We start from the raw sequence: 11,803 nt of genomic DNA, 5'->3' as shown, positions 1-11,803 counted from the left end.
AAAGGTGCAATATTACAAGTAGCAGTGCTGTTGTACTGAATCAGCACAGCTGCCATATATGCACAAGGCCACAGGTAATCACAAGATTAGATGTCATACTGCAGTTAATATTTCTCAGAGTAGCTTTATTGCCTGAACAGTCACTTCCTGTATGCACACAAACTATACATCTACAGATTGTAAAACTACACATCTGTATATTTGAACTAACTAACATACGAATCACTGCTTGAGAAAACACATTAGTGTAACTGAATTTTTGACTCAAAATCTTACACTTTCTGAGAAAGCCCAACCCATGTTAAAAATTCCCCCACTTGGCAACTAGCCTATAGCCCTATTCGCACGGGATTAGTATTACCTGGTGACCTCTAGTCATTTGTAATAATTGCGGAGATTGTCTGTTATCTTAATACCGTGAAAATCGGCCATGTCTGTAATTTGTAAAGTAAAAATTCCCCCGCAAATGACCTACCATATTTTGCCGAACACCAAGGACCTGTGATAATATTAGTCCCGTGCCAATCGGCATCTCTGTGATTTGGCAAGGTCGTATATAATTTTTTCAAGGTTTTTGTTTAATGTGCACCTTTTTATCCATCTTTTGCGAAGAATGGAGGTTGGAGTGTTTTGATAGTATTTTGAGGCCTGGGACATATCGCTATACTGAGGCGGTTCTAGGATTTCATCCACAGGCGGGGCTGAGCCCTCAGACAGACTATTAGATAGATACAAATTACCTAAATTGTATGAAGCAAATATACACAAATATCCATTAAAGCTACAGAAGTTACTTAGTTAAGAGCAGCGAGTGATTCTCTCTTTTATTGTTTGATTAACATTATTAACCTAAGAAATGCATGGGTCCGTTATATTAATGCACATCCGATATTTTCTTAACTATTTACGTTCACTTAAGACTGTTTTTACGTTGATACTCGTCAAGCCATTCAGATAATTGTGCCAATTTGCTCAAGACGTGAAAAAGAACTCAATTTGGTATTTGCTTGCTGTCTGAGAGACGACTTCCTTGTGTGCGTGCTTCAGGTGTGTGCGATCTATGACAGCGCGCGAATACTGCATTGAGATCTCTTTTGTGCCATCTTGTGCTTGAATAGCATAAAATGTTTAAACTGACAAGCCTTAAAACACACGAGAATGATAAACTTAGAGGAAGCAGCACTGGCCCGATCATTCAGATAGTTTTAGGGGGGCTGAAGCCTACATAAAAATGGTCTAGATAGAACCACCCCTGTCGCTATACACCATACAACTATACAATTTGCAGAAAGAGAAATTTGAAAACCCATCAGAAGAGCGAAAACAAAAAGAATGATTAGATGGAGATAGATGACATGTATAGCAGCATGCGGTAAGGAACATTCATATCCGGGAGATAAGTCATTAAATTCGAGTAAAATCACAGGCTTCGCTTATCCCGTGCGAATGCGCCACATGAAATTCCGATGTGGGGGGGGGGTAATTTCTAAATCACACGAGGTCCCCAGATAATACTAATCCCGTGCGAATAGGGATTAAGACTGCCCTGTACTGTACTTGAATAGACATGGTCCTGATCATATCACTCCAATTTTAGCGTCGCCCCACTGGCTTCCTGTCTCCTTTAGAATTCAATTCAAAATGTTGTTGATTGTTTTTAAAGCAGTTAATGGACAAGCCCCATCATACATTTCTGATCTTATCTCATTTAATTCTGCTCCTAAATCCCTCAGATCTACTAATAAAGCTCTTTTATCTGTTGATTTTTAATTTATGGATTAGTATTGTTATCTTGGATTTTAATTTGTATTTTATTTTATACTTTACTGTATTTTATGATTGTTTTGTACAGCACTTTAGTCAGTGTTAGCTGAATTTAAATGTGCTCTATAAATAAAATTTACTTACTTATGTATTGACTAAAAACATTTGGATTTATTGGTTCTTGGCTAAACTTGGAGTGGGTTGTGTACCTTTAGGCAGGTTTATTCAATGAAGAGTACACAGTGCAAAACCATACACTGATACACATTAGTTTCAGGGTCCTGTGAAACAAGGAATCAGCTTGTGAATGCAAGAGTCCTTGAGTTGACCTGGGTTCTCTTCATACTATACACAGAATATTACACAAAGAATTACATAGGCCTTAATAAGACATAAATCTGATCCTAATATAATCCTAATTTAATGTCATAGTGGCTGGATGCTGTAAAACTGTAAAAATAAGGCAATTAGGCATTGAAAGAATTTAGAGACGATTTAAGATTTTAAAGATAACACTTTGGAATATTAACATGAAATCTATTTTCGCCAGCTTGGTCTGAAGATGATCAGAGGGAAATTTGGTAAAAATCAGATCAATGGTTTAAGAGGAGTTTGAAAAGTAGTTTCTCCAAATTAAATAAAAATGGTGGACAGGAAGTTTGACAGACTATTGCAACATTGGTATCTATGTTCTTGGCATGACAAAAGGAATCTATTAAGACCAGTTTCATGACAATAAACAAAGCTAATCACAAGCTATTAGCATTTTTTTAAATTTCCCAAACTCTATGGGTAGTTCATGTTAAAGAAACATGCCAAATTTCGTAATGATATGCCACTGCCTTTGTAAACTATACTATTTTACAACAAAATTCAAAATGGCTGATGCACAAAATGGCTGAAATGGGAAAATTGAACATTAGAACAAGAAACCGTGGAACATCTCGCAAACTACCCATTTAAGTGACAGGAACTCCAGCTTCCCAGAGTGAAGTCTATATCTTCTTTCGGCTGGGACCAACATTCTGGAGCCAGAATCTAAGCCTGCCATTTTGCTGCTGCTATAGTACAGCTTCAAGTCCTTGTTTGGAGAAGTCTGTATGGAGCACAAATGGGAGTTGGGGTAAGCTTGTACTGGTGGGCTGATTATGAGTCTCTCCAACACACCTTGGTGCACACATGTTCACTCTACTCGCATGTGATGGTAACTGTTTTCCTCTTTTTCCAGCTTTAGCTATTAGGGAAGGTACTTGAATAGTTAAATTTTGATTTTCATTTCTTGGCAGAATTGAGAATTGTTAACTTTGCAATGACTTTCAGTCATCTTTGACCTTGCCAGTGATTTTGTTGGGTCTTCAGTTTATGGTCTCAGTCTGGTCACTTTGACCGGTGCAACCCTTCTCTCAGCTGGACTTACATTGGGCACTGAGGGCATTTGGAGTTCTCTGGCAGGAGCTCTATCCAAATTGATGCTGTCTTTAGCTTTCTGGCCATAAGGTTAATAAACCGCCGAATAAGTAACGCGATTCAATACGACGGTTGAATTGGGGACGGGAGGTTGAACATGCATAGATTCGCTGTCGAGTGCAGATAAGTCGGAGATGGTTGAATGGAGTTTGGGGTTGAATTTGGAGGTTATTGTGAGTTCTGAGCATCTCAGGAAACTGAAAAAAGCCAATATAAACATGGCGTCGAGGGTACGAGCGGTATGGAGTGAATGGTACCCTGTGCAGAGACTGTGGATGCATTTTGTAAGGATGTCCAAAGTTATAGGTTGTCTGGCATGTCATGGCTTGATGTTTGGGAGTGCTGAATTCCTTTAAGAGAGAAGTTTGAGAATTATTTATTTCAGGGAGGGGGAGCCATAGATTAATTTGTAAAAAAAAATTGGATGCCGCTTAAATAACCTTTAATAGACCCAGCTTGGAGGTTCCTAAGGGAATTAAGGTAGGAAATGAATTAAGTTATTGAGAGGAGAGAAAAATCAAGAAATGGCAGGTTATAGGAGAAGTGTGAACCTGATGACTCCAACCTGATGGATAAGAATGGAGGATTCTGGGTGAAACTGCTTAGGGGATAGAATTGAGTGAATCGTCAGGGAGGGGTATTAAGGGATAGGTTACGGGAATATGAGTTGTGAATATTAAGGTACTGGGGTTGGCAATGGGTCTGCCTCTGGAGAGCCCCACCTGCCGCTGAATAAGCAGCACGAATTGAAACGACAGATGGAGGGCCCACACTGTGACCGACGGGAGCGGTGGGTCACTGCATCGGAAGGGAGAACCCCCATCTGCCGCTGGGCGATGGGAATTCCGAGCTCAGAAAACTTTTTAAACTGTAAGGATATGCGCAGCTGGGATGGCGTCGGGAGGCGGGACAATTAGAAAGTCATCAAGCAGGTGAATGAGGTGGGAGGCGGGACGATTAGAAAGTCACCTAGCAGGTGAATGAGTTGGGAAAATTGCAAAATTGTTCAGCAAATCAAACAAACTGCTTCTGATAATGTGTCAAAAATTCTTGGGGCTGCTTTGCATCCAAGAGAACTTCCTGTGCCAGCGTACCCCGATTGAGTGCCATGAATCCAGATGGATAGGCATCGCTTTGAAAGCTGAGGTGATGTCGACTTTGGCCAGCCAAGTGCCATCATTTTTTATCATATCGATCACATGATCAGTGTCCTGCTATTTGAGAGAAAATTCATTAAGAGGGATCGAAGTGTTTATGCTTGAAAATGGGGAGTTATGCTGAGCTGACAGATCAATTATAAGTTCCCTTTCATGGGAACTTCGAACTGCGTCCTCTAGGGGTCGCTATGGGGAACGCCTCGTCGTGACCCGTGTCTGAAGCATACATTGAAAAAACACCAACAACACGTTGGCCGGAGACAGCCATGACATCACTAGCGGCGCGACTATAGTATAAATAGGTGCCGGAAGAACACATCATTCTCTTCTTCGTCTTCATTGACTGTTTTGTTTGAAGCGTGCATTTCTGTGGTAAGAGCGATCTATTCATATCATTATGGCGAGCACTAGCAAAGCATTTAAGAGGATGTGTGCATCCGTGTTGTCCTTGTTCAAACATCCGATGACACACAAAAGTGACGTCGCGAGGTCATCTCGATGAACGTTATTTTTTCTGGCCATAACCTTCCAGCTCAGGTGAGCCTTCCTTTCTTCCTGGTTTCCATACAGACATTGAGAAGATCAGAGACGGGCACAGAAGGCTAGTGTCGCGGCTCGCGCTCCTCCCCCGCCCGCGGATAGGGGTAGGAAGAATCGCGGGTCAAAGGAAGGTAGGTAAGAGACCTAAGGGATGTGATCCAGACAGCGCTTTTGTCCGGATCAGAGTGATACCTTAGTATCCACTCATTTTCTTTCGGGGGTCTTACGAGACACTGCGTCCTCTAGGTTTCTTGCCATGCTGCGGACGCAAGCTTCAGGCGAAGAAGTGAATGATGTGTTCTCCCGGTGACTATTTATACTATAGTTGCGCCGGTAGTGACGTCATGGCTGTCGCCGGCCAACGTGTTGTTGGTGTTTTTTTAATGTATGCTTCAGACACGGGTCACGACGAGGCGTTCCCCATAGAGGACGCAGTGTCTCGTTCCCTACTCAGGGAACCATGGTTACATAAGTAACCTGAGACGGTTTTTCTTACCTGAGAATTTTCCCAGTAGCCACTCCGATGGGCCAATGCGAAAAAAAACCTGAGAAGGCGGGAGCATCGAAAAGGCTGATCATGAATCCTCGTTTAGTTTGTGCCACCTATGTGGGAAGGCTGAACAGATTATTTCAGAGAAATGGCTGAACGCAATAGAAAACTCGGAAAATGGCCACATACTGTTAACTGTTCATTGCGATTTCAAAATAAAAGTTCAAACCCTCACTCTGGGTTTACACATTTTGATGTCCACATATTCAAGAAATTACAGTTGCTGTAGTATTTTTGTCATAAAGAAATGGCCAAATATTAAAGATTTAGAGGACATTTGAATTAAATGTTCTTTAGCCAATATTAAACAAGGATTAGATTGCGCAGTGACATGTAAAAACAATCGTCAGGCTGCTGGCGCCGTCTGTACATCTATGATATAATGTGTAGTGTGCATTACTTAAATTGTTTATAATACATTATGTATTTTAAGTTTTGTTTTGTTCAGCAAAACCATATTGTTACATGCTTTTGATACTTTATTTGAACCAATTATTATTGCCTCATTGCTATTACATATGTATTTTAGGTCATTTTAAAGGCTTGATTAGGTCTATTTTTATTACCATAAAAACACATTATAATTATCAGATTACTCGATTAATCATCATAATAATTGATTAATATAACATAACTCAGTTACCAAAATAATCGTTAATGACTGTCCTAGATGAGAGGTCTATGTCTGCACCTTCTAGGATCTGTGCTCGGATGTTGTGAGCCACTGGGGGTGGCTCTGAGGCAACAGTATTTGGTGGGACGGGCAGAGGTGTTGCTGTGAAAAGAGAATATTGTGATTTGGAGGGCAGTGTAGAGAAGTGTAAGGGAGAGGAGAGGGGGCCACGATTGTCGGCGGAGGCAGCCTCACGCTTAAATCAGGCTCTGGAGCTTGAGGAGGGAGGCTGAGAGAAGTGTTAGAGAAAAATGTAGGAAAAGAATGAGATGTGAGGGCCTGTGTTGCATTGCCTCACGCTTGCTTCAGGTGCTGTAGATGTAGACCACGGGAAGGGAAGTATGTGACCTCTGGAGGAAACTGAAGAGCATGTGTAGCCTGCACCGCTAGTGGAGGCAGCCTCACGCTAGCGTCCATGCATTTTCCTCTTAACCACGCAGAAAGAAGAAAGTATTGGGACATCAGCTGGTAAAGACTTGGAGAAAGGTGCCTAGTACGCATTGCATGTGAATTAAGTTGCTAGTTACGCTTGATCAATAATAATTGTTTATTTATTAGGGATGTTCCCGAATAGTAAATATAAATTCGGAAAGTCACAGAAAATGAATAACGTGTTCTATGGAGCCACTAAAGGCACATGGTTAGCCGCTTGCTAGCGGTAGCCTGTTACATTACAGTACATAAAATTTCAATTACTACATAAACAGAGTAAGGAAAGATGACTGATAGGACAATGTCAAGTCAAGTCAAGTCAAGTCACCTTTATTTATATAGCGCTTTTAACAATAGAGATTGTGTCAAAGCAACTGTACAACATTAATTAGGAAGATAGTGTGTCAATAATGCAAAGTGATAATAGTAAACACTAATTTTTCAGTGCTCGTTCAAATACTGAGGTTCTAAAGCATTCAGGGCTTTATAAGTAATAAGCAAGATTTTAAAATCTATACGATGTTTAATAGGTAGCCAGTGCAGTGTTGACAGAACCGGGCTAATATGGTCATACTTCCTGGTTCTAGTAAGAACTCTAGCTGCTGCAATGGCGAATGATTTGCAGATCCTGAGCACCACTGACAAAAATCTAATCTTGTGAAATGTGTGGTAAGTACTGGTGCTCTGTGGTATACACAGAGTATGTGTGATCGCGAATCTCGAAAGGGAAAGTAAAAGCGAGCTCATACTCAACAGCGATTTCAAGCCCCGCATATTAATAGCGGCTTCCTGATGCCCGCAATTTATATTGAGTATAATTACCCAACGATATACTTGCGAGAGAAAGCATTGAAATATATTTTTTTCTCATATCTCGTATTTATTCCCTTTAGAGCTTCTGTAGAACAAGTTATTCGTTTTCTGTGCCTTTCCAAATTCTGAATTATTTATGATACACCTTAGTTGTTAGTTTGTTCCTATAATTGATGATCATTTAGGTACACAGTTGATCTTATTATTTCGAAAATCGATCTTATCCATCTTATCTATCCATCTATTAAAGTGCGATGTGTAATTTAAAATACAGGTAAAATGCTGGTGAAAATTAATACAGAAAATTTGAGTAATTTCAGTGTGTATTCTACACAGTTTTATATCATGGTTACATAATGTCATCAAAATACTATGATGTCACAACGTCATTTAATGACTTTTAAAAACAAACGACCTGCCTTTAGCAACTTTACCTAAAAAATTATTTGGCAACACTGGTGGCCTGCACCGCTAGCAGAGGCAGCCTCGTGCTAGCATCTGCTACAGGAGCTGGAGGGTCGGTGTCCTCACATTTCATCCTACCCGTCAGATTGTCCTACCAGGGCTTACTGCGCATGTGCACATCAATATTGTGTCAATTTTCTCATGCTGAACAACACATAATTACTGCATTTGCTTTACTGTAAGGGTAGGTTTAGGGTTGAGGGTAGGTGTATGCGTTAATAAAGCATAATCTGATGGGTAGCATTTTTTGTTGTCACATTGTGCTACCTACTGTTTCAATGGGAGGTAGCAAAATCTGACAGGGTAGCACAAATCGTCAGAACACCGGGTGCGTACGGCCGGAAGAGCCTCGATGAAAGGCTGAGCCAAAGCGGAAAGTGAGTGAAGCCATGCTGCTGTGAGATCTGGGGCTCGTTTGAAGGCCTGCTGCTGCGACCCAACGCTCGAGGAGAGCCGGGTTGGTGCTGTCGAGCGAGGCGAGTTCGGGGCCTTGTGAGATTTGCCCGATCTATTGGCCGCCTTGGGGGCTGGAGTGGATTTAGGAGTGAGGTTGGCTGATTTGCAGGTGATGAATAGATCGTACAGTTTCTTTTTGTTCATTATCGTGCGTCAGAATTAATCAGTGTTTGCCTCAGGCTTAAATACCATCCACTTTCTGATCAGAGGAATTTTTGCCACGGCCGAATGATATGAGGATGCCCGAAAACTGTCGTGGGATAGAGGTAAGTTGGCTGCATATATATACAGAGTTCTGGCATGAAACTCTAGATGGCACAGTCCGATAGGTCTAACTCAATCTGACCTAATGACAACATTATCACATGTGTTCTTTCCTCGAAAAGAGAGACAAACGAGAGCGGAGCTTTTCCCTTGGAAAAAACGCTCGCTGTGCACGCCAATTGCCCCCTCGGAGGCATCGTGTGCGTGCTCTTCGCCCAAACAAATAACGCATAGATCGTGTGTGTCATCAGATGTTAAACAACGTCAACACGGATGCACACATCCTTAAACGCTTTGCTAGTGCTCGCCATAATGAGATGAATAGAGATCGCTCTTACCACAGAAATGCACGCTTCAAACAAAACAGTCAATGAAGACGAAGAAGAGAATGATGTGTGCTCCCGGCGCCTATTTATACTATAGTCGCACCGGTAGTGACGTCATGGCTGTCGCCGGCCAACGAGTTGGTGTTTTTTCAATGTATGCTTCAGACACGGGTCACGACGAGGCGTTCCCCATAGCAACCCCTAGAGGACGCAGTTCGAAGTTCCCATGAAAGGGAACCATATTTTCTGCTTAACCAAATCCTTGTTTCGGATCTTTATTCTTGCTTTCACTTCTTTATACATTCTTAAAGCATATTACTGGGATCAATTTTATACTTAGTTCCCATAAACTAACATTACAATACCATACTATTTCTATATGCTACATGAGAATGTTATTAATATACCATTCTTTTGAACTAAATACTTGAGCAAGACAAAATAAACACTTAAATGCAATGAGTATTAGTAGTAGTAACTCTTTGATTGCAGCATATAAACAGCAATCACACAATACATCAGTTCCTGTGATAAACACCTCATTTGTAAACTTAAATACAATACCATAATATTAGTATGGGATTTCAGTGTGCTGGAGCATATTTTTATGCTTAAAGTTAACATATATAAAACACCCGGGCCGTTAGTGGCCTTCCTGTGAATAATACACCATTTTGACGAGAGAATATAATCCCCATGAAATGTATTAATCCGTTCATAAAATGTACAGTACACCACTCAAAAGGTAAATACACTTTACTAACATGTTCTCTTGACATTATATGACTACTGTAACAAGATACCCACCTAATTAACAGAAATAATAAGAATTTGTGCTTTTGCTCAAAATAGAGCCATTCTTGTAATGGCGGTCATTTTCTTGTGGCTCACCATTACCTTCACAACTCTGAACCACACACTGTCTCGCCTTTATGTCCACTCAGGATTTTTCATGTCATAAGTCCAGCATTAGTGTAACAATCATTAACTAAATCAACAGAGTAACAGCTCATAACATGCATAAAGAGAATAATGTAATCAAATGCATGAAAACACACACACACACCGATCTAGCAGTTTTTAATGCTTTTCTGTAGGATAGGTTACTTTCCCGCCAAGCAATACGAAATACCTCTAGTTTTGTTTTCCTCCAGCTGTGTTCCATTTTCCGGGCTGCTCTCTTTAGGGTGCGAGTGTGCTCATTATACCACGGTGTCAGACTGTTTTCCTTAATCTTCCTTAAGCGTAAAGGAGCAACTGTATCTAAAATAATTTCTGTTTCAAGTGTGTGTGTGTGTGTGTGCGTCTGTCTGTGTGTGCGTGTGTCTGTCTGTGTCTGTGTGTAACCAAACATTCTGATACTCCTAATGTTTATGGTTAACAACACAAATAAAACAGAAATTCATAATCAAATGTAGTCAAGGTTCAATACAGTTCTACAGTGCAAACATTCATAAAAGTACATACTGTTTTGTTATGTGCTAAAGTGACTAAGATAATCTTTTTTATCTGGTCTTGGACCAATGGTTTCTAATCATGGGCTGTGTAGCATTTGGACCAATCAGACACAACTATTTGTTATATTTAACAAATAATATCTAACGCCCCCTCACCTAACCAAAGGGCCAACTATGAGGGTCTATGGACCCTTCCCCCGAAATGCAACTAACACCTTAAAAGGGCAGAACAGGCCTCTGGTTCCATGGCAACCAAAGACAACCCATCAGATAACACTAGTTTTATTGCTTAAAGGAGTGCGGGCAGAGCAACTCTCCCTCCATTTCTCCTAAGGAATACATAGGCAATATATTAGTGTTCTAAGAATCTTTAATAATTTTGCATCATCCCCTATCGAATTCCATTTGCAAATTGCCATGCTCTCAGACAAAGGGTGGTAAAACTCCCCAGTATTTCCAAACTCCCGCTTGGAATTTCAGCCTTTCTCATTGGACAAGCCCATCCTGAGAGGCGTGAATCTTCTCAGACTTTAAAAGGCTCACGCACAGTTCTGCCCAGGTTCTTCTGCTAAGTCTTCTGCTAAATCTTCTGATTGCTGCCCGTGTGGAGAGCCTGAGCCGGTGCGGGCGTGCCCGGTGGATAAGGATAGAAAGAAGATAAGGATGTGAGCTAGAAACTCTTCTGCAACCTTTAAGTCTGCGCCAGGCCTCTGCCTAGTCTTTCCATTCATCAAGATCCTCTGACTCAAAATGGTTCTTTCTCATCACCTAACCTACTTGAGCTGCACCCCGCCCCGCAGCGCGGGTATAAAAGGAGAGCGCGTGCAAACGCACATAATTTTTTCGCCGAGGAGCCGAGACTTGCACCCCGGCCGTACAGCGGTGGGGGAGGAGATGGCGGGCGAGTTGCGACATGCGACGGGAGCGTAGACCTTGGTGTTGATGTAAGCAACAGTCGCAGTGTTGTCCGTACGGACCAATACATGCTTGTCGTGCAGCAGCAATTTGAAGCGGCGCAGAGCAAGCCATACTGCTTGCAACTCAAGGCAGTTGATATGCCACTGCAGTCGGGGCCCCGACCAGAGCCCCGCAGCTGCATTCCCATTGCACATGGCACCCCAGCCCCTGGCGGAGGCATCTGTTGACACAACAACATGCCTGGATACTTGCCCTAGGGACACCCCCGCCTGAAGAAAGGCAAGATCTGACCACGGGCTGAAGGTCTGACGGCAGAACGGGGTGACTGAAACCCGGTATGCGCCGTGTCGCCATGACCATCTCGGGACCCGGTCGTGAAGCCAACACTGAAGCGGTCTCATATGAAGCAACCCGAGCAGCGCGACAGCGGCTGCGGATGCCATATGCCCCAGGAGCCTCTGAAACTGTTTCAGTGGAACCGCCCTCTTGTGCTGGAAAGACCCCAGGCAGTTCAGCATCGA

Source organism: Sinocyclocheilus rhinocerous, unplaced genomic scaffold (assembly GCF_001515625.1).
Source record: "Sinocyclocheilus rhinocerous isolate Xijiao unplaced genomic scaffold, SAMN03320098_v1.1 scaffold915, whole genome shotgun sequence".
NCBI lineage: Eukaryota > Metazoa > Chordata > Actinopteri > Cypriniformes > Cyprinidae > Sinocyclocheilus > Sinocyclocheilus rhinocerous.
The sequence above is the reverse complement of the archived record's forward strand: the minus strand, read 5'-3'. Positions refer to the sequence as shown.